Source organism: Herpailurus yagouaroundi, unplaced genomic scaffold (assembly GCF_014898765.1).
Source record: "Herpailurus yagouaroundi ecotype Mexico unplaced genomic scaffold, PumYag 250, whole genome shotgun sequence".
Classification (NCBI taxonomy): Eukaryota; Metazoa; Chordata; class Mammalia; order Carnivora; family Felidae; genus Herpailurus; species Herpailurus yagouaroundi.
In genome coordinates, this window is record NW_024412467.1 from 690,493 (window position 1) to 714,265 (window position 23,773).

The 23,773-nt window shown below is 44.7% G+C and overlaps 1 long non-coding RNA gene across 1 annotated transcript; it reads left to right on the plus strand.

The window, feature by feature from the left end:
* Positions 1–6: 6 nt before the first annotated feature.
* Positions 7–1,768, plus strand: LOC121020387 (uncharacterized). The gene is made up of 2 exons (XR_005786107.1): positions 7–1,067; positions 1,297–1,768. It is a non-coding gene; the product is annotated as an uncharacterized LOC121020387 (long non-coding RNA).
* Positions 1,769–23,773: the final 22,005 nt, after the last annotated feature.

Sequence of the window (23,773 nt, forward strand, 5' to 3'; positions counted from 1 at the left end):
CACGCCGTGTCCGAGGGCACCAAGGCCGTCACCAAGTACACCAGCGCCAAGTGAACAGTGAGTTGGCTGCAAACTGAACCCTAACGGCTCTTTTAAGAGCCACCCATATTCTCAAAGAGAGAGCTGCCACTTATTCTGTGCTGATCCGGTGACTCATTACAGTAGTCTGAACAATCCCCAGGTTTTCCTATTACAGTAACTAAGCGGCAAAACTAATACTGGGTCTTAGCCAAGCTCTGGGGCTCCTGTGCAAAGTAACAAAGGCTCTGAGCTTGTCCCTCACTTAGGAGCTAGCTACTTTCAAAAGGGCTCTGTCACCAGTTCGAATCACCTTTAGAATTAAGTAAACGGTGGAAGAGAAAACAAGCTGGAAGCAAATTCAAATACTCCCCAGTCACCCCTTGAGAACAGAGCTGGACTCCTGCCCAGGTTTCGGGGGTTGCGCCTACAGTTTGAATTTGCCGCCCTTCCTCTCTGCGCCCTGATTGGTTCTGGCATCTGAGACCCCCCCCCCCCCCCCCAGCCCAGCACACTCAGGCACCTAGAGTAAATATTCTCCGGCTGTCTATCCTGTTTTCATTCTCTTAAGCTTTCTAAACTTGCCAGGAGTGAGGTGTAGTATTTCCTCTTGGAATTTTCGTTGGAGAGAGGAATCTGGAAGATGTTTTCAGGCTGAGAAGTACCAATGCTGTATTTCCAATTAGGCTGCCGGTTTCCTTCTGCCATATACCCATATAATGGAAAATGTCACCATGACGAGATAGGGCTATTTGGGGGTTCGGTGAAGGCAAAGAAGCTTGCTAGCATCCATCCCAGACTCCTGTAAAACGAGAATCAGTTTTTCTTTTCAAGTTCCTTTGGTTGGCGCTTAAAGCTGCTGTTTGACATTGTTGGGAACCAGTAAGGAAAAAGCACGCTCCGCGTCGGTTAGGTTGCCACAAATCAGAACCAGGCAGCCAACAATGTGTCTCTAGATTATAATTCTTCAATATCTTGTGTCTCTTAGCTAAACAGCCATGATCTGTAAAGCATTTGGAAGCCTCCAGTCCGGCTGGTTTGGGGTTTAGGTAGTAATTTTATTTTTTTTCAACGTTTATTTATTTTTTGGGGGGGACAGAGAGAGACAGAGCATGAACGGGGGAGGGGCAGAGAGAGAGGGAGACACCGAATCGGAAACAGGCTCCAGGCTCTGAGCCGTCAGCCCAGAGCCTGACGCGTCTCGAACTCACGGAGCGCGAGATCGTGACCTGGCTGAAGTCGGACGCTTAACCGACTGCGCCACCCAGGCGCCCCTAGGTAGTAATTTTAAATGCATTTAATTGATATAAATAAATTACCCAATTTATCTAAAACGGATCTAAATTTAACACAGCGATAATGTCTAAAACAATGTTTTGTTAGATCCAATGTCAAATATAGGCTTCTCCTTTGTTGACTCGAATCCTACTCCTGGTTCAGTGCCCACGTCAATCTGGCCTGCTCTCCAAAATACCCTTTCCTTGTCCAGCATTTGGGAACTGCCTCCGTATAGTCTAGGTAGTGAATTGCTACTAAGTGGTTTGCTGTATGTTTCCCCACAGAAAATGTGCAGTCAAGACAGGAAAAATAAAGAAGGAAGAAAAGAGAAAGTTCTTTCCTTCATCTCCACCCCACACTCATGATAACCGAGTACCTGGAAACAACATAATTTTTGTCACTTCTTCTGTCATACGAGCCCCCTGATCCTCTCCATTAATCCAAATAATCAGATGATAATGTTCAAGCTAAATACTTTTTGTTCTTGTTGTTTGTGCTATAGGATATAGAAATGAGAATACAAAGCCCGAATTCGTGGAAAAAGCAGAGGGATTGGGACAGGGGATGAGTCGTAGGCAATAGTCCATTCCCAGATGAAACTTTGTGAAAACTAAGGTTTTTTTGGAAACAACAAAGTTGAAAAGATAACCAGCCAATTTACCCTATTACTCAGAAAATTAAACTGCTTAAGCCATACACAAATCAGGAAAATAAATCAAATTTTCATCTGTGGAGTTATTTGCAACTGGATGGGGTCCCCTTATAAATAAGGCAAGAGTTTAATCTTTTGCTTGAAAAACGGTTACACTTTATTTATGTATTTATATGTATTTATGTATTTATTTATTTATGTTTATTTATTTTTGAGAGAGACTGAGCACAAGTGGGAGAGGGGCAGGGAGAGAGGGAGACACAGAATCCGAAGCAGGTTCCAGGCTCCGAGCTGTCACCACAGAGCCTGTTGCGGGGCTTGAGTTGTGACTGGAGCCAAAGTCACACGCTTAACTGAGGGAGCCACTCAGGCTCCCCTAAACTGTTATCACTTTAACCTACTTCTAACCAGCTTCAGAAGAATTGGTTCAAAGCTAACCTAATACAGTATGTCATTTACAAAAGTGTACATTGTACGTGGTGCTATATCTTATCCCAAAATACACACATTTGTTGCTCAAATACTTACGGCTATTTGGCCCATCTTCCCCAGAGATCATAAACCACGATGATGCCTTGAACATTGTGTTAGATGAACCGGCTGTTTGTAAGAAATCTTTTTTCAAGCTATACTATATCAAATGATATTTCATGTTTCTACCGTGCACATATTTCTTTGTAAGCTAATCTACATCGGTTGTGGAAATCAAGACACCCATTCCCCAGGGGGTTAATAGAGACACGCTGACAAAGTCCATTGAAAGATGCATGACCCTATAATTAGATACCTATGCGGATATCTGTTCTTCAGCTCTATCTTTGGTATGTTAAAGCTCATTCCATTATAACTTTTGTCAATTTTATTTTCAAGTTTTGATGACAGATGGCAAATACCCAGTTCGTAATAACCATATTTCCAAACTATTGATTTGAACGACTTATGCTAAGCTTTAATTTCGAAGAACCACTTTTCCTGATATTGTCCCCAAATGTTGGATATGCAACCCTGTTTAGAGTCTGCATTCCATGAAGGCCTATGCCTTCTGCCCATAAGTCTAGAACGGAATTTTTGAATTTTAAGAACACTGTTTGGCATGCCTGAAGCATTTGTTTTGCACATTACTAGTATTTTCTCCCGTCTTTGCAAATGTATCACTTCACCCTCACTGTGGAAACGATACGATTTATTTGACATCGGGACACCAGAAGAACACGTTGTTTGTTCTCCTGCTATTACTTGTACACCATCAGATCGACAAAACTATGACGTATACATCGGTACTTGATCGGCAGGAGGAAGTGATACACGCAAGGCTCGGCCTGAGCAAGTGCTGAAGGAGGAAAATAATTTTGAGAGCAAGTAGCTCACACCCCAATTGTTTCTACTTCTGAAACATAGTTATGCTTGTTGCTATTTTTTAATAGCATGAGGACTTTTCCTATCAACACCTGATTGAGAAACACTACCTAGGTTTGAAACTAGGCCCTGCCACTTGAAATTTGCATTTACACATGACTTTAATTTCTGTCGCTTTCTTCCTCATTTCCAAAGGGGGATTTGGTAGTGCTTCTCGTGAATTAATAACTTCAAAAAAAAAATTTTTTTTTCCGTTTATTTATTATTGAGAGATGGAGAGACACAGAGCATGACCAGGGGAGAGGCTGAGAGATGGAGACACAGAATCTGAAGCAGGCTCGACGCGGGGCTCGAACCCACAAACCATGAGATCATGACCCGAGCCAAAGTCGGACGCTTAACCAACTGAGCCACCCAGGCGCCCCTTGTGAATTACTGTGTTAACAATGTGTTGCATATAGTAAGCCTTCAACATATTTGAGCTAATACCACTGCTGACACCAGTCAAAAGGGCAGTATTAGAACGAGTAATAACAACGTCCCGCTCAAAAGTACCCATGAAAGACAACAGAAAAGAGAGGAGAATGGCATCTCATTGTTCAGTTTTGCTGGAAAGAGAAATGATCTAAGATATCGAGCTAAACTGATGCATGTGTGTCTGGCTGGGCAAGGGTTTGAAGGGGACAAAAGTGGAGGTTTGTGGACGAGTTTGGGGGACGAGTGATACGGATGAACTCAGAATGGTCCCAGAGTGTAAGAATGACGTTGGCCCTTGTGGATGCGAACCAACAGGTGTGTCCTTCCGAGGAGGCTATCGGTACTCAGGCATACGACAGCCACCATGTGCATGTCACAAAGTTTCTTTTCCTCAACACCCTTCCTACTGCCCAAGCAAGGTGGCCGGGGTGATGCTGCTGGAGGTTACCCACAAGCTCTTTGGTATAGACTTAGCTCACCAGAGTTGACCTGGATCCTGGCGCTGCTAAGTGTCCCATATGCCGGGACCACTCTTCTTGGATCCATGGTGTCATGGATGAGGCAGCTATTGGACTTCACTGACACAGACACTTACTCGAGATTTGGTGTGTTTCACCTTCTCTCATGCCGTCGCTGGCAAGATTATCCATGAACTTCCTGAATACTTTGTGCCTCTATCTCACAGCATTCAGGTCATTTTAGAAAAAGGGTAAGGCAATGAGAAGATGGCTTGGGACTCACCAGTCTTCATGGGCACCACATCCTTCATGAGCACAGCCTTACCAATTACTGGGAGACTCTGTTAAAGTGGCATCTAGGAGTTTGGCAAGTTATCGGAGTCCCATTCAACTGGATAATGTATAGGTACCGAAGAGTGACAAATAGGCATAATTTCTGCCATTGCCAAAACACATTGGCCAAAGAACAAAGAGGCAGAAAGGGGGTAGTCCCTCTGCTCTTAGGGTTAATCATCAGCTCAAAAAACACCCACTTTCCATCCTTGCATCTCAGGGCTCTCTCTGTTGCGTTCATTGGATTTTCGGTTTTTTTTGTTCTTAAAAGCTGTAGTACTCAAAGGAGGACTATGTCTGCCAGCGGAGACTGAGATCACACTGTTAAATTTTATCGATTTACAAAAAATGAGCCATTTCTGATATAAAGTTAAAACAATTTTAATTAGATTCACGGACTGGCTTAAGAGACATATGGGAAGGGGGCACCTGGGTGGCTCAGTTGGTTAAGCATCCGACTTTGGCTCGGGTCATGATCTCATGGTTTGTGGATTCGAGGCCCGTGTTGGGCTCTGTGCTGACGGCTCAGAGCCTGGAGCCTGCTTGGGATTCTGTGTCTCCCTCCCTCTCTCTCTGCCCCTCCCCTGCTTGAGCTCTGTTTCTCTCTCTCTCCAAAAAATAAACATTTAAAAAAATTAAAAAAAGAATGAGAGAGACATGTGGGAAGTCTTGAGGACTTTGGGCTTTCGGATTCCTCTGTTTCTCAATCTTGTATAAGTTTTTGTTTTCCTTCTTCCCTCCCACACCCTCTGTTTTTAGGAGGGACAGGCGCTGGAGCGTTCTTTAAAAGGCCGTCATAAAAAAGATACAATGAAAGCCAGTCGACTTAGTCTCAGAAACCTTCAAGTACAAGTTAAACTACACTGATCTAAGTTACTACAACATTCATAAGTACACAAATAAAGTTTTAATAATTCTTACGAATGGGTCACTTGGTGAAACGGTTTTCAGATAACCGAGCTGAAAAAAAAAATTGTGCTGTCTACCCGGTTTCCTCCTGTGAGATTTCACGTGTGCAGTTGGCTATTTAACCTAATCTCTGGTGTTTCTTTCCTTCTCCTTTACTGTTTTATTCAGGGTGTCTTGGTGCCACATAACTCTACAGGTGACACAGTATACATATGGCCTCACCGTGGAACCAGAAGAACAGTGGATTCGGGATTACGAGCTATTTTCTATAACTGAACTGATTCTGCCTCTGCTCTTAGGATATGACTGAGACGTGCAAAACGAGAACATCATCACTGTCATGGAAAAGCCATATGCGGAAAAGAGTGTATTTTGGTCTTTGGCCAAGGTTTACTTCTCAATTTACACGAATTAATTGAATTTCTATGCAACCACAAACTTTTTCGCACATTACTAAATATATGTAATAGAACCATATAATAGCTGCTGTAAGTATAATGGGTCAAGAAGAAACCCAATGATATCAGACCCTTATTTAAAGGCATTAAATGAAGAGATATAATACATTCATGGGCACGAAATAGTAAAGATGTCAGGTCTTCTAAAATTGGTATTCACGGTAATTCCCGTCAAAATCCTAATGTCCGTTTTGGAATTTGGAAGCTAATCCTAACATTTATTTAAAGAGCAAAATGGTAAGAACAAATCAGAAAACAGAAACAAACCCAAGAAGCTCTCGATGAGAGGTAGAACCTGATGTAGTGATAAAAGACCTGATACTGGGTGGCAATGCACAGAGATGAACACATTTACCAACTGAATTAGATAGAAAGCCAAGGATCGCATCTAATTTTTTGTTGAAATTTCACGTTAGTGAGGAAACGATAGGCTGCTCAAAAAAATTGATGAGTGCAGTTGGTTATGGGTGATTGTAGGAAGACCCCCTAAGTGTAAATCTTCTTTTAGAAGATCAGCTAGGAAAATATGATCTCACTATAGAGAAGGACTTCTTAAACAGGAAACAAAAGTACTAACCACGAAGAAAAGAGTATTACATTATACCCCCTTAGAGGAGGCATTTTCTCTTAAGCTATTTTGCAACATCCACGCTTCTAGGCTCTTTCTTGCTTAATTTGGGAAGGAGAAAATATTAGTGAATGTCAACTTAAAATGAAAAAGGGGTTGAAAAGTCTGTGCTGAAATCTGACCTCGATCTCACCTGAGGTCAGATTTTTTAGCTTCAGACCTTCTTTTCTTCTCTCTTTCCTTCTAGTTCCTAAGTGAGCATAATAAAAGTGTTAAGATACCTTTTCCCATTTTATCTATGGATATAGAAAACAAATTTTATTGTGTTAAAAAACTACGATTTTCAGAGGCTTGTCAATTATAAACTTAAGGATTTAACTTTTTTCTTTTCAGATTTTTATTTAAATTCTAGTTAGTTAACATGCAGTGCAACATTGGTTTCAGGAGCAGGATTCAGTGATTCATCAATTGCATACAGTACCCGGGGCTCATCACAACAGGTGCCCTCCTGATACCCATCACCCATCCAGCCCACCCCCCACCCTCAGTTTGTTCTAGATCTTTAAGGGTCTCTTAAGGTTTGTTTCCCTCTTTTTTCTTTTTTTTCCCCGCTTTCCATATGTTAATTTATTTTGTTTCTTAAATTCCACATGTGAGTGAAAACATAGGATATTTGTCTTTCTTTGACTTATTTCACTTAGCATAACACACTCTAGCTCCATCCATGTCATTGCAAATAGCAAGCTTTCATTCTTTTTGACGGCCGAGTAATACTCCACTGTGTATATATATCATACCCTCTTCATCCATTCATCAGTCGATGGACATTTGGGAAAGATGTTAACTTTTCACATGAAAACGTCAGTATTTCTTCTTATCAAATAACTTTTCTCCCCAGCACTTTTCGCAGAAAATGTCTACAAGCAATGACAATCCATGAGCAGTGAGAATTGCCATCACCCAGATTGTTTCTCAACCCTTTTCCAGAGAGCGAACTCGGCTAATTTGGACATGTGGTTAAGAGTTACGCTTTAAAATAGATTTGAGAGACATAGCAACCAATCGAATCCTACTTCAGATAGAATAAATTATTGTAAAAAAGTACTTGAGGCAATTGAGGGGTTTTCTTTGTAAGCAACTAGATATTGGATGATGTTACAGATCATCACTTCTAAATTTAGGTGCGAGGATCTTGTGTTTTGCTCAACTCTGCATCTGTTGGGACTTTTGTGACAATATTCATGATTGACGGAATACGTGGTTTCTTTACACTGTCCCCCTTCCGCCCAATGTAGGCGCGGAGAGTGACACCCTGTGGGCGAGACGCTGTAACTGACGAGGACTTGTGTAGCTTCCATCCCGCCTCAGTCCCTTCCCTGCCTGCCTCCCCGACTTTTGTAAGAAGGCAGCCCGGTTAACGAAGCTATTTCCCTTTGGGACAAAGGGTGACACAGAGAGCGACTCCAGCGACTGAACCGCAGGAACAGGCAGAGGGGTCGGCAAGCGGGAAGGGCCTCCCGGCCAGGTCTCCTCCTCCCACCCCTCCCCCAACCACCCCTGCCCGCGCCCGGGAAGAGCGTTGGACTCTGTCGGCACCTTGTGGCCGTTTTGGGTAATGCAGCTAGAGCTTTGTTTTATTTCCGGTTTCTATCCGTCCGCTGCGAAGGTTTAATAATTGCTTATATAAAGAACACAAGAAAGAGCCCTGCTCCCACCGTCCTCCTCGACCGCCGAGCTCCCCCATCGATAACAAAGAAGCACGGTCACCAGTTTGGGGTGCAGCCATCTGGAACTTCTTTATACAAACAGAAACGTCAACGTGTACTCTCAGCCCCCACCCCCAACCGCCCCCCACTTTACCCCAAATGGCCAGCGGTGATGTTCTTCTCACCGTTCTCCTGCCTACTTTTCTCATTATCTAGCTTGGAGCTCTTTCCTTACTAACTAGCGCGGCTGAAACTTCTCGGCAGGTGCCCCCTAGTGACCTGAGGCAGGTAACCTGAGACCAGACCTGTTCCTACCCGGGAGCCCCTGCATGTGAGCCTGTCCTTCAGTTCCAATTTCTCAGGAAATCACTCATTCTCCTGGAGCCCTAATGTCACCCTCCCTCCACAGCGCTGCGGAGAACAGAGGCAAGAGGAAAATGACAGGTAAAATTCCATTTTTTGGTAAAACCTGCCGCCCGCTGGCAAATAGTTGCGGCAAATCCGGAGTAGAGCGTTTCTCCAGGAACCCCCTCCTGTCCTAAGGGACAAGCTTAGCTTGATAACAGAAAGGCCTCTGGTATTTTAGGAGTCCTCTGTAGCACATCGCAGTCCCTCTGGGGGCCTTCCCTGATCAGTCACTCCTTCTGACCCCAGCGCAGCTCTTTCTGTCCTGTCCCCGTGCTTTAATGAAATCACCTTTTGGCACCAAAGACGTCTACAAGAATTCTTTCTTGGCCGTGGGCTCCGGACCCGCCACCACTCCAAAACTCCATCGTGGTGGGAAGCAGAGAGGAGTCAGACATCACCCCTGCTCTCAGTCTAATAGAAGAGACCAGAGGTGCCTTTACACTTAATCCCATTAATCCTGCCACCAGAAACAAAGTCAGATGTTCAGGGCCTCCCTCAGCCCACAGCAGCCCCCCCCCCCCCCCCCGGCTCCAGTAGCCACCCCCCCCACCCCCCCCGGCTCCAGTAGCCGGCACCGCGTTTCCACTTGCTCCCATATTCTGTCCTTCAGGCCCCGTGAACACAACCCTGGAAGAATGGCCTCCTCCGTGCAGAAGGAGTAGAACCAGACCTTCCAAACTACTTTCGTAAACTCAGAAAGTATCCTCGCCGGTTTCCTTCTGTTCTATTCTGATAACAGGGCAGGTTGGTAGTTTACACGTCGTGTTTGGACTCTCCAGCATGATTGATTCAAACGCCACCTTAAAATATTTTTATTTATGTGCTTGATAAAAAAAAAAAAAGCCCATCTTATGTAAAGAAGTGACAAACTGAAGATGAACAAACCACAGTATATTTGAATTTATGAATTTGTATGTGAATTTATTATATTTTCATTAATTATGCTACGAAGTCAATACTTTAGGGTTGTTTTTGTGTGTGTGTGTGTGTGTGTGTGTGTGTGTTTATTTATTTTTGAGACAGAGAAAGCAGGAGCCAGGGAGGGGCAGAGAGAGAAGGAGACGTGATCTGAAGTGGGCTCCACACTGACTGCAGAGAGCCCGATATGGGGCTCCGACTCATAAACTGTGAGATCATGACCTGAGCCGAAGTCAGATGCTTAGCTGACTGAGCCACCCAGGCACCCACTTTAAAGTTTGTACTTGTAAAGTCAGTACTTTAAAGTTTGTACTTTGAATTCTTAGATTTCTTTATTGATTAAAAATAATATACACATGATAAAATATTTGATTGACTCCTAGTGGCCCGGAAGAAATGGTGACAATTTAGGGCTGAAGTTGTTCATTTGTGCTTTAAGAATGCTTACAAGACAATTTCAGGAAATGCTAACAATTTAAATTGCATACGCTTGGTTACTTTTCAGAGATTTTAGTTTGTTTGGGTATTATGAATATAATAAGCTCTATGAATATTTTTGTGTATGTATTTTGGTGAGCTTATGCATCCATTCATTTCAGGCATATAATTAGGAGCAGAATCGACAGTTTATAAGGTAGACACGTTTGCTTGTCAGAAACGCTGACAAATATTTTTCCAGAATAGATAATAGAGACCAACTCAGTCTCCTGTGAGCAATATAAAATGATTTTAATTACTTCCTATTTTTGCCTTTATCTTGTCAGGCTTGTTAATTTTTGTCCTTCTGGGAAGATGTACAGCGCTATTCTGTTATTTTAATTTTCAGTTCCTTCATGAGTAATGATGTGATGTACCCTTTCATATGCTTACTGTACATCGAATACCATTTAGTGGAGATTATTAATATCTTTGACCATTTTTTATTGGGTTATTTATCATTTACTTATTGATTTGTAAGGGTCTTTTCCATATGGATGTTTCCATATGGATGTATCATTGACCCAATGCAGTTTATTAAAAAGACAACCCTTAGACCATTTGCACATTGTTGCAGATCGGGTGACTATATACGTGTGGGTATATTTTTAGCCCAATACCAGTCACCCTTATTACCATAGCTTAAGATAGGGGTTGATATCCAGTAGTCCCCCAAACTTGTTCTTCTTTTATGATGGTCTTTACCTTTTCATAAGTGTTAGATTCGGGGAGAAAAACTTCCTAATTCAGGGGTTGGCAAACAGTGGTCTGTAGACTAAATCCAGCCCTGCGGCTGATTTTGGTAATAGCGTGTTATTAGAGCACAGCTACACCATTCATTTGTGTAGAATCTGTGGTTACTTTTTCACTTCACCAGCGGAGGAGTGACAGAGACCCTACGGCCTGCACAGCCTAAAATACTTATTATTTGGCATCTTCAAGAAAATGTTTGCAAACACCTATCTTAACCCATTCTATGATGGGGGTATCATTTTGATGCTAAAATGAGGCAAATACATTACAAAGAAAACTACTGACCAATATCCTTCATGAACATAGATGCAAAAATTCTAAGCGAAATTTTAGAAATTAAAATCGATTAATATATTAAAAGAATCATACATCATGATCAAACACCCCCGGTTTATCCCTAAAATGTAAGGCTGGTTGAACATTAGAAAATCAATCAGTGTAATACCCTGCATTAACAAACTAAAAAAGAAAATACATATGATCATCTCAATAGATGCAGAAACTCATTTGACAATATCCATCTCTGATAAAACCTCTCAGCAAACTCTGGAACGGATGTTTTCACCCTGATAAAGGGCATCTACCAAAAAACTCAACTAACTACATTCTTAAAAAGAATGATGGTTTCTGGCTAAGACTGTGAATAAGATTGCTATGTCTGGTCTCATTACTTCTATTTAATGTTTTATCGGAAATTCTAGTCCGTGAAATCAAGAAAAAGGAAAAAGAATAAGATAGAGACAGAGAGGGAGAAAGGCGGAGGGAGAGAAAGAAAGAGAGAAAGAGTCATCCAAATTGAAAAGGAAGCATTTGTACTGAATCTACAAAAACCTACTAGAACTAATGAGTGAGTTCAGAAAGGTTACAGGACGCAAAGTTAATATACAAAACTCAACTGTATTTTACTATACTGACAACAATCAGAAATTGAAATTTAAATAAATTTCATTTATTGTTTAAAAGAGGCCCAAAGGCAAACTGGTAGAAAAAGGATATGTTTTTTAATAAATGGAAAAATTCAATACACACACACACACACACACACACGGACAACTTGGGTCCATAATTTGCAAAAACTACCTCAAAATGTATTACAGACTTAAACATGAAGCTAAAAACTACAAAACTCCTAGAAAATGTAGGAGAAAATTTTGTGACCTTGGGTTAGGCAAAGAGTTGTAGACATGACATCAGAAATATGATCCAAAAAGGAACAAATTGACAAATTAGGCTTCTTTAACATGAAAAAACTTTGTTCTTCAAAAGACAAGAGAATCCCACTGGGAGAAAGTCAAGTCACAAACTGGGACAAATCGTTGCAAATTCACTTATTTGATTATTTATTTAAATTTGATCACTTATTTAAAGCATGCTCAACATTTCAACCCTGAGAGAATAAGGGACTCAGTTAAATAAATGGGCAAAAGAGATGAACAGATACTTTATAAGAAAATATGGGGCTGCAAATAACCACAGGGAAAAGGTACTGCATATCATTAGCTCTCAGGGAAATGCAAATTAAAATCACAACCAAATACCACTACACCTATTTGAAAAGCTAACGGTAAAAAGATTAATCATGCAAAGTGTTGGGAAGGACACGAGGGAACCAGAACTCTTGTAGACTTGTGCTATAAATCAAAAATGGAAAAGAATTTGACAGGGTCTTAAAAATTTAATCATATAATCTACGACATGATTCAACTATTGCACCCCTAGGTTCGTACTCAAAAGAAAATGAAACATATGATCATTGTAAGCATGGAAAGATTTTCCCTTCTTTCCTTCTAGCTTCTTGGTCTCGTCTGGCAATTAAATTGACATGAGACAGATTAACGGGAGAAAAACAAATTTAGTTTCATATGTGCGGGGGCCCCATAAAAACATGAGACTCAAAGACATGAGCAAAGCAGGCGGCTTTTACACCTTGCAGACAAATAATACATCTGTGAAGAATTGACAAGACAGTTTGGGTTTAGGGTGGTTAAATTCGTGCAGTCACAAGATTTGTCTATACAGCCTCTTTGACCCTAAAGTCCCATCCCTGGGTCTTCTGCCCTTCTGGTATCTTTCACATGGGAGATTTATTTCCTGCTTTCTGGGGGGAAGATGAGGGTCAGAGTGATGAAGTTTCGGAGTGGTGAGGGATTTGTGGGATCTGGAGCCGAAGGCCAAGAAAGAATTCTCGAGACGTCTTTGGTGCAAAAAGGTGATTTTATTAAAGCACGGGGACAGGACCCATGGGCAGAAAGAGCTGCACTGGGGTCGTGACGGGTAACTCGTTATGTACCCGCAGGTTGGGAGGGGGTCAGGGATAGAGTAAGTCTCTAAAGGAATTTTGGAAGCAAGGGTTTCAGGACCTTGAGGGGCTAGCTGTTGCTAAGGAAACACCATTTATTACCATTTAATAAAACTTGTCTTAAGACCCTTCAGATGCATATCAGGGGGCCATAAGCTTGGAGTACGATTGCCAGCATGTATCTTGGGGCAGCTGAGATAAAGGAAATTGACTCGCAGGCTCCTCAAGGTTGGGATACTATTAAGCTAAGGTTCTCTCTTTGCCCCCAGCAAAGTGTCATCGTCAAGGCAGCTGAGCTCCTAGAGGAGGTCACTTGGCCGGTTTCGAGGACTTGTTGATGGGCTGTAGGCAGTAAGGGAATTTAATTTTTCATTTGCCTTAGTTTCCCCCATCACCGTGGCCAGCACTGAAACCCCTTTCCTTCATTCTTGGGAGGCCAGGAGTGTCCGAGGAACATCACACATGTCCCACCTGCAGGCGGGGGTGCTGTAACCTGTACTTGGCCCTCAGCTCGCCCCGCGCTCCCCCATCAGTGTTCTTCTCGAACCAGCTGCTTCTCAAGTAACTTTACTCAAAACAACCAATATGCCAAAGTAGCCTATTCTGCGACGGAATATTCCACTACCCTTCGCCGTACAAAGATCTGCACACACATGTTCAGAGAAGCCCTATTTGTATTAGCCCAAATCTGGAAATTGTCGAAATGGTCATCAATAGATAAATAGCTAATAAGTGAAAGAAGTCAATCAGGGAAAAACAAGTACCATCTGATTTTTACTCGTACGTGGAGTTTAAGAAACAAAACAGATGAACATACGGGGGAGGGGGCGGGGAGAAAAGAGAAAAGAGGGAAGGAAACAAACCATAGGAGACTCTGAAGACAGAGAACAAACTGAGGGTTGATGAGGGGAGGTGGGTGGGGGCTGGGCTAGATGGGTGATGGGTACTAAGGAGGGAACCTGTTGGAATCAGCCCTGGGTGTTGGATGCAAGCGATGAATCACTGAATTCTACTCCCGAGACTGACATTGCACTGTATGTTAACGAACCAGAACTTAAATACGATTTTCAAAATAAATAAAAAAATAAATAAATAAAAGATTCCTTACCTACCCTCCCCCAAAGTGATCAATAGCTTCCGTGTGTGGTACATTCGTGTCGTGGAATTCTACTCGGCAACGAAAAGGAATTAACAGTTGGCCAACAAAAGTGTTAGTTTCCTGCTGCTCCTGGGCGGGATACATGAGCCTTGTTAAGACAATAGGCCCCAGATGGAGTTTATGCTCAGCCTTGGATCACCAAACTGATAATTACAGTTCTAGCTCTCTCAGGGAATGGAATCGTAAACCAGTCCATCAGAAATCACCCGGTCAGCACTAGGTAGGTGGGTAATCCGCCTGACGGACCCCAGGCTTTTCTGCAAAGTAACCTTGGCAATAACCAACCTGCTCTTCTGGTAGAACTTCCTTCTTCTCCCCGCTTTCTGCCTATAAGAGCCTTTCACTCTGTGTAGCTCCTTGGAAGTCCTAGAACTTCTGTCTGCTAGACTGGATTTATGGATCCGATTTATGAATCGTTGAGTAACGCCGACAAGATCTTTAGAATTTACTTGGTGGAATTTTGTGTGACGCCACGAGCTTAGTGTCTACAGATAATACACGTTTATTATCTCAGGATAGTAAATGCTCAGCTCCGGGAAAGACTTAGCCGCAGCATCGGCTTAGCGGCTCCCAGGGCTTCCGTCCAGACCCCTGCCAGCCTGCATTCTCATCGGGGAGCTTACGCAGCGGATGAAAAACAGTTTCCCCTCTGCCCTCCTAGGTGCTGTGGCTGAGACCCCACCTGTAACAAAAGGCAGATTCACAAGAGGAAAACAGAACCTTAATAATATGTCTACCTCATGTATGCATGGGGCAGGCCCAGGAAAACTGAGCGAAACTCCCTGAAATGGCACCACCTTAGATATCATCTTCAGCTCAAGACAGAAGAAAACAGTTGGAGGTTAGGAAGGCCAGTGAGGTGAGGTTCCCAGGAAAAACTGTAAAAGAGGGTAAGGTCGTTATGCAGATTTAAGTCAGCACCTTTTTCATGGCTGAGAGTTCTCTTCCTGGGACAGAGAGTGAGACATCCTTACAAATGGAGACCCATCAGGTCTCTTGGAGATGGAGTCAGAGGGGGCGGGAGAACAGTATTCTAGAAGGGGACAAGGAGACTTTAGGGGTGAGGGGGGAAGTTCACTATCTTGATGGGGGTAATGGTTTCATGTGTGTACATCTATCAAAGCTCATTAAATGTATGCTTTAAATATGTGCAGTTTGGGGGGTCTGGGTGGCTCAGTTGGTTGAGCTTCCGACTTCGGCTCAGGTCATGATCTCAAGGTTCGTGGGTTCGAGCCCTGCATGCTGACAGCTCAGAGCCTGGAGCCTGCTTCAGATTCTGTGTCTCCCACTCTCTCTGCCCCTCCCCTGTTTGCTCTCTCTCTCTGTCTCTCAAACGTGAGATAAAACATTAAAAAATTTAAAACAAATAAATATCCACAGTTTGTCACATGCCAATAACGGTTTAATAAAGTTGTTTTAAACAAGTAAAAATGTCATTTTTCAGTCATAGTAAAAATATCATAGGATAGATCAAGTCTGTAATACACCTTTTTAAATTCAATCTGAAAAGCCCACAAATAAGGGACAAGAACTCTAGCTCACATATGGAAACGATGTTCTGGTGGGATTCTTTACCTCAGTGCCCGGGATTTGTGGTCTCGCCGCTTCAAAGAATGAAAAGGGAGAAACAAAATGGATGAGGGAGCGCGGGGCGAGCTGAGGGCCAAGTACAGGTTACAGCACCCCCGCCTGCAGGTGGGACATGTGTGATGTTCCTCGGACACTCCTGGCCGCCCAAGAATGAAGGAAAGGGGTTTCAGTGCTGGCCACGGTGATGGGGGAAACTAAGGCAAATGAAAAATTAAATTCCCTTACTGCCTACAGCCCATTAACATTCCTTGAAACTGGTAGAGTGACCTCCCTCTGGGAGTTCAGCTGCCTCCATGATGGCACTTTGCTGGGGGCAAAAGAGAACCTTGGCTCAACATTATCCTCCTGTGAGTCTGCTTTAACATTTAAAAATTCCATTGGAAACTTCCTTGATCTCAACTGCCCCAAGTATATGCTGCAGTCATACTCTAAGCATATGCCCCCCTGATGTACATCTGAAGGGTCTCACGACTGGGGTTTTACTAAGCGGTAATAAATGGTGTTTTTCTCACAACACCAGCCCCTCAAGGTCCCGGAAACCTTGCTTCCAAAATTCCTTAGAGACTTACTCTATCCCTGACCCCCTCCCAACTTGAGGGTGTATAATGAGTTACCCGTCACGACCCCGTGAAGCTCTTCCTGCCCACGGGTCCCGTCCCCATGCTTTACTAATATCACCTTTTTTTTTTTGCACCAAAGACCTCTTCAAGAATTCTTTCTTGGCCATTGGCTCCGGACCACCCCACTATCACCCCAAAACTCCATCAAAATGAGCAGCAGACAAAAGTTTATTAGACTATAAGATGAGAAAGGGAGAATAGTAGGAAAGCTGTCTTTGCAGAGAGGGGACATTTGAAAGTGAATGCCCACGGTCTATAGGGGAGGGTCCTTGTTCTATAAGGTTCTGGCCGTCCCCTTCCTTTCCCCCTCGCTCCTTCTCAGGTCCTACCCTTATCGGCTTGCTCTTCAGTAGTACATTCATGGTACCATCCAGAAGCAGCCGAATGCTACCTCTTGGGAAGATGCCAGAGAAAGAAACAAACCCACCCTTGAACTGTGGCTTCTGGGGTCTGGTTCAGCTCCATGTTGAGCAAGACCTAGTATTTAGAATTAAGTCAGGTTTTTAAATCACTGATTTATTTTTGCAGTTCTAATCTGAAGTCTTCCTTATCAGAAAAACAAATTAGAGGCGCGCCTGGGTGCCTCAGTTGGTTAAGCATCTGACTCTTGATTTAAGCTCAGGTCGTGGTCTCATGGCCATGATCTCAGGGTTGTGAGATCAAGCCCTGCATCGCCCCCCACCTTGGGGTTCTCTCTCTCTCTCTCTCTCTCTCTCTCTCCCTCTCTCTCAACCTCCCTCTGCCCCTCCCCTGCTCATGCTTGCTCTCTCTCTCTCTCTCTGAAAGAAAGAAGAAAGAAGAAAGAAAGAAAGGAAAGAAAGAAAGAGAGAGAGAAAGAAAGAAAGAGAAAGAAAGAAAAAGATTTGATCATTTTCTCAACCTTATAAACTCTTGACGATATCACAGAAAACTGGGAGTGTATGATCCAGCATTTTCGTCGATATCAATATGCTTTTCTTTTTGGACAGAGATGACCCCATCTCCTGGACAGGACCATGGTCAAATTGCAACACCCGTAGTTTCTTTGGCACACATCTCCATGGCTTGAATGTTCCCACCCTCTGCTGGGATTGCAGGTGGAAAGAGTAGATACAGAGGATCTGAGGTAGATGTGTTTATGAAGGTGAATAAGGGGAAACCATCAAAGACATTGAAAAGTGAAATTTCTCAGATCAAAGTCCAGAACAATATCTACTTACCGCATGTTGGGGGGTCACGCGGCGAACAGTCCTGGTTTCTGTGCCAGTGGTGACCTCATGCCCTCCCCCCGGGGAGAACCCAGGTCTGAAGACACCAGGAAAGGTCCTTGATGGTATGTAGGCGCACTGCAAACTCCCACAGCCCACTCTGCTGTCCCTCCCACTGGAACCACCTAGCGGAGGGGACCAGAGGTGACCAGCGGACCCGGGGCCACGAGGAGCTGAGATGAATGTCTGTGGTGGGCGCATCTGGATGAACCCACGCCAGAGGCTCCAACGATCGCTGACCGTAGCCGGATCCAGACTCCTTCACAATAAAGAGGTAATAGACTCAAGCAAAGTAGAAAACAGTTTGATAATGACACTAATAATAGGAGTAAAACAGCATGTAAACAATCTATCATTGGCTCCGGTTCCTGTACTAATAACTTTACAGATACTAACATGTTTCATTCTGAAAAGGGCTTTTCTACTTTCCCCCCATTTACAGAGGACGAACCTGAAAGACAGAGGTGGCGGCAAAGAGCTCAAGGTCCTGCAGGCAGTAACGGCCGCAGAGGTTATTAAAAGGCAGCTCAAATAGCTTCACAGTCTCTGTCTGAAGCCCTCGTTTTGTGTTAAATCCTGTTCAGTTTCATGTGCGTCACAACACAAGATTTTTAAGAAGGAAAGATTTACCATCGTGTCAATGACAAGTGACAACTGTCTCGTTGCCAAGTGAGGCTGTAAGATACGCATAATACATACGGGACACCAGAGAGAATATTGGAACCAATGCATTTAAAGAGGTTACTAGACACAAAACACGGGCAAATGCCAATTGTATGTCCTTACATATTATGGTCACAGACCGAAAGATGATATTTTAAAGGGGTCCTTTCCTTTCTCCTCAGTTTAACCGGCGGGATCAACTGTATTTCTACCAACATAGCAGCCTTTGCCTTTTTTGGCAACTGAGAAGAAAAGGTAAGTCGATGTGGACATGAGCAGGGTCCAGAGACCTCAAGACCAACACAAAATGAAAAAAAGCGAAAGGAATTGCACAAAAAATATCACGTGCTCTGTGAGGCCAACCTAGTCATAGCCACCTGGAACTCCTCCTCAGAGAACGACTAGAACGAAAGGAAGGTTTCAAAAATGGCAGAAACTCGTATGGAAACTCAACGAAAGACACAGTGAGCGCTGCCGAAAGGGGGGTGGGACAGCTTTGTCAGCAAAGAGGGCTGGGTTCATTGGGCAAGAAGAGAGAACAAGTTTGACAATGACCCCTCTGTGTCACCTTAGAAATTTCAGCTCAAAATGCAATGTATATGGAGCGTGAAATGAAAAAACGGGGCATGAGACGTCCCCCCGGGGGAAAATTGGAGGCTCCTTGAGGAGGGGAGGACTCTCAGAGGGGAGAGAACGCAATCACCGTGAGTCAGAAGACGGAAAACCGGCGTCTATTAAAATTGTGATTAAAAAAAAATAATAAAAAAAAAAACCCACTGACAGAGCAGAAATGGAAAAACGCAGTGGCAAGACGCTCACCGGCCAAAAAAATATCAAAAACACTCCCTAACCAAATAAAGGAAGATAACCCCACCTTTGCAAAACAGTCAAGACTTGGGGTACCAGGTGACTCAGTCAGGTAAGTGACCGACTCTTGATTTCGGCTCAGGTTAATGATCTCACGGTTTGTGGGTTCAAGCCCCGCGTTGGGCTCCATGCGGACAGCGCGGGGCCTGCTTGGGATTCCGTCTCCCGCCCTCCCGTCTCTTGACCCCTCTCCCTGGTCACACGGCCTCTCCCTCTCTCTGTCTCAAAATAAACAAATAATAAATAAACCTAAAACAGAATAGTCATGACCCGAAAAGGCACTTTACAAAAGCGAGTTTCCACATGGACCATGCATATGATACAAGGGGACTCAAACTCAGTTGGCGTGTCGGGTGTTCAAGTGCGAGTCACAGCGTGGTAACACTATACAGCAACCGTAACCAAGGTGAGTGCCCTAACCGTAGAGACACCAGCACTGCGTGACGGCAGGTAGGAAAGCGACAGGCGGCCCCGGGCACTGAGGGCGTGGGAAGGATGGCAACAGCCACACTGAAACTCGGACACGTTTCGGATCCGTGACTCAGCGGCCCGGGTAGCTGCGAGCACGTGGTGTCCGGAAGGACGAGGACGTTTACAGCAGGGGCGTTGGCATAATTGTCCCCAAACTTGCCAGGGCCCCTGCGGGACCCTGTTAGTGGGTGGGCGTGTAGGAAAGTTGCTCAGACGCACACGCTGAACGAGGCGTAACTCATGCGCAGGCTTCCTGCTGGTCACCATCACCAAGGAGGCAGGGTTTCCCGGGCACACGCTGTGTTCACACGCCTCAGTGGGGCTCCTCAACGTCCCCGAAAACAGAGACAGGTCAGCGCTTTCTGGAGCTTAGCCATGGATGCTGGGGAACGGAGACTCTACTGACACCAGATCTTTTAAGTTCTTGGACCCGATTCCCGTGGGGGGGGCGGTGGCCCCCAACCACAAGCCCCAGGGGGTGACCTGTGCTTCTGACTGCCTGGCTACAGATCGCAGGCTCCCAGGACCTCCTCCTCCTTTAATTTGCTAGAACGACTCCCACAACTGAGGGAAACGGGCTTACCAGTTCGCTAAAGGATGTGAGAAAGGATATGAATCACCAGCCAGAAGCGCGAGGTATGGAGAAAGGGCAAGAAGCAATCAAGTCACACGGCACGGCCCACATCTCCACGTGTTCACCAACCTGGAAGTGTTTCAGACCCAGCGCTGCTGGGTTTTTATGGCGGTCTCGTGGCACAGTCCTGATTGACTAAGTCATTGGCCGTTGGCTGGTTCAACTTACAGCCCCTCCCCCCTCCCCAGGGGTCTGGGACTGAGCCCCTCGGATCACAGGGTCGGTCCTCCTGGCTACCAGCCCTGCCCTAGGTTGGGATCCCAAAGTCACCTTCATTAACAACAAGACACCCAGTTCACCTTTATGGCTCTGAAGCAGTTCCAGGAACGGTGGATGAAGACCAAACGTATCGTTGTACCGAGGAACGCACCCGGCAGTGAGGATTACGCCATCAAAAAAGACTGAGTGTTCCATCACTATCCAGGATTCTTTCACTCCTTTGAGCAACATTTAGGAGTGAAAACAAGCTGACTGGAGGTTGCAAGTGAAGTATGATTGATCAGTGAGCCAAGACAGGATGTATAATCCATAAAAAAAAAATGCTTTGGCAAAGAGCCCGTAAGTAACACTTATTTCTGCATGGAATTTGCATTCTTTACTCCCCCTTTTGTTTACCCTCTCACGGCCTCCTAAGATTTTGAGTTCCGTGAAACATGGCCCATGTTTCTGTGACCTTTCATTTTAGCCCACGCCCAACAAATAACACTCAGCATAACTTTAAGTGCTTCCAATACATGGCAGAGCCCTTTCAATGTTTAAGGAGACTCCCCTTAGAGTCCTCATGAATGTTTTCTCTAAAATTTGCTGGGGGCTGAAGGGGTAGAAGAATTCTATTAAAGAAGGAATGGTGTGAGACCATTCCTCTGTCTTCCACACTGTCTACTTACTCTGTTTATGTATTTACTTTTTAGGGGCGCCTGGGTGGCGCAGTCGGTTAAGCATCCGACTTCAGCCAGGTCACGATCTCGCGGTCCGTGAGTTCGAGCCCCGCGTCGGGCTCTGGGCTGGTGGCTTGGAGCCTGGAGCCTGTTTCCGATTCTGTGTCTCCCTCTCTCTCTGCCCCTCCCCCGTTCATGCTCTGTCTCTCTCTGTCCCAAAAATAAATAAAAACGTTGAAAAAAAATTATTTTTTAAACAAATACCCCCAATAGCAAACACATATCCCTCATCAAAGTGATTTCTAATCAAGTATAGTAAGAGTGCAAGAAGTAAAACTCACCCCTTACACCGAGGAGCTCTTTTCAGGCCTCCAACCCTAAAGACTGTGCACGTGAAGGCCTGCGGTTTAATGCTGCCTTTTTATCAGGACGGGCAAGATTACACCGTTTACCCACGCCCTGCCACACTCATCTCAACTGATATCTCATTTGCATGGATTTCCATTAAACAAACCAATCGAAATAAGGCAGGACATTCACCAGCCTATGTGAGACTCCAGAATTTGTGGATGGTGATTCGGAGGTGCAGCCCACAGTTCAAAATTTTACTTGGCACCTATTTTGTGCAAGAAGTAACTTTTTAATGAATGAATGAATTACCTTTTAATGTTTATTTTTGAGAGGGAGGCAGAGGGCAAGCAGGGGGGCCGGGCAGAGACAGGGAAACACAGAATCCGAAGCAGGCTCTAGGCTCTGAGCTGTCAGGACAGAGCCGGATGGAGGGATTGAACCCACGCACCAGGAGACCATGACCCGAGCCGAAGTTGCATGCCCAACCGACTGAGCCACCCAGGCGTCCTGAAGTAACTTTTTTTTTTTTTTGAAGATGTTATTTATTTAGGTAATCTCTACATCCAGTGTGGGGTTCGAACTTACAGCCCCAAGATCAAGAGTTGCCCCCTCTTCCGACTGAGCCAGGCAGGTGGCCCATAAGGAGAACCTTAATGGTGAGTGGGGAAGACTGGAAGCGTATAACCGTAGTTAGCATGATTTCTTCAGGAGGAAAAATTTAGAAAATTATTTCCTTTGTGTTTCTGAGTTTCATTCTAAATCTGATGAAAAAACACAAAGAAGAAACATTCAAACGCACGTATTTAAAATGTTTTGCCACATACTAACAAACAAGGATAGAACACAAAGGACAAACTAGAAAATATTTGCCTTATGCGAGACTGAAAAAAGTCAGTATTGATGATCTAGAACAAATCTCTTCAGAAAATGTGCCGATACTCTGTAGCCATGAGAACTTCTGGGTCTTTTTCTCCTCGCCCAGGTATCACTAAGTCAAAATAATTAATTCACAATTTTGTAACCCCTGGAGAGCAGGCAGTTAGTTAGGCTCTGAGGGGATGCCCGGAGGCCAGCACGGAGGAGGCCGTGCCCAGCCGCGGGGAGGGTCAGAGGCCTGTCGGGGCCTCACTCCCCGAGAAGCCCCATCATACCAGATGGGCCCAAGAGGGCCGGGCCGTGACAGGAAGCCCTGAGCAAGAGAGGAGGAAAAGTGGGAGGCCAGCCACGCTTCGCGCCCCAGGTAATTAATGAATGTTCTGTCCCCCAGTTGACATCCGGCAATAAAAGAAACCCAACCCCAAAGGCACAGCTCTCCTTCTCTGCCTGTCTCTGTCTCTGCCTCTCTCTTGCTCTCACGTCTCAAGGGTACTTTTCACTTTAATAAACTTTCCCACCGCGTCGCTCATCTGCTGCGTGTCTGTGCTGGAATTCCTTCTCGTGACAAGACTAAGCACCTCTGGGGACTCCTCTGGGTCAGGGCTCCCCAGTCCACCGGGCCACGCAGGTTTCTCAAGAGGAGAATGATTCTCATCATCATCAGTCAGATGATGGTCAGAATATGTTAAATACTCAGGCCCCTGTGGGTCTGCTTCGATTCATGGCTTTCATGCCCCCGTCTCTGGGATGTTTCTCCCAAACCCCTAGGTGACGGGTTCTGTCCTCATAGTCCCATCTGGTTCTTTTCAGCACACACGAACGATGCCATCAAATGATTCCGTGATTGCTCACGTAATGCTTCCCTTCCAGGAAAGCATGTGAGTCCTCTAAAGGCACGGACACGGTTCCTGACTCAGCAACAGGCACCAGCATCAGGGAAGCAGGCACCTGGGCTTCTCGTTCGTTCCATACACCCCATCACAGCCGGGAACCAAATCCAGGGAGCCTCAGAGGCCTGTTCCCAACACAGTTCCTCTCACCATCTTCTCTGCTGGCTACAGGGATATGCTTATTTTGTGGCTATAGATGTTCATGGGCCGGTATCCTGGCATTTCGGCTCCAAAACCCACTGGTCCTGCCGTACCCCAGACTCTGTTCTGCACTCGGTGTCTTCTTGAGTGTGAGACTCTCACTCTCGGGTGTCCACTCGCAGTGTGAGAGTCCCACATTAAGCAGTATTAGTTAGTGGCATTTGTCTTGCCTTTGAGAGCCTACAAATGATCTCATATTCATGAGTTCACTTATCGCCTCCCAAATCCGACAGGTGGATAATAGTTTGAAGATGAGAA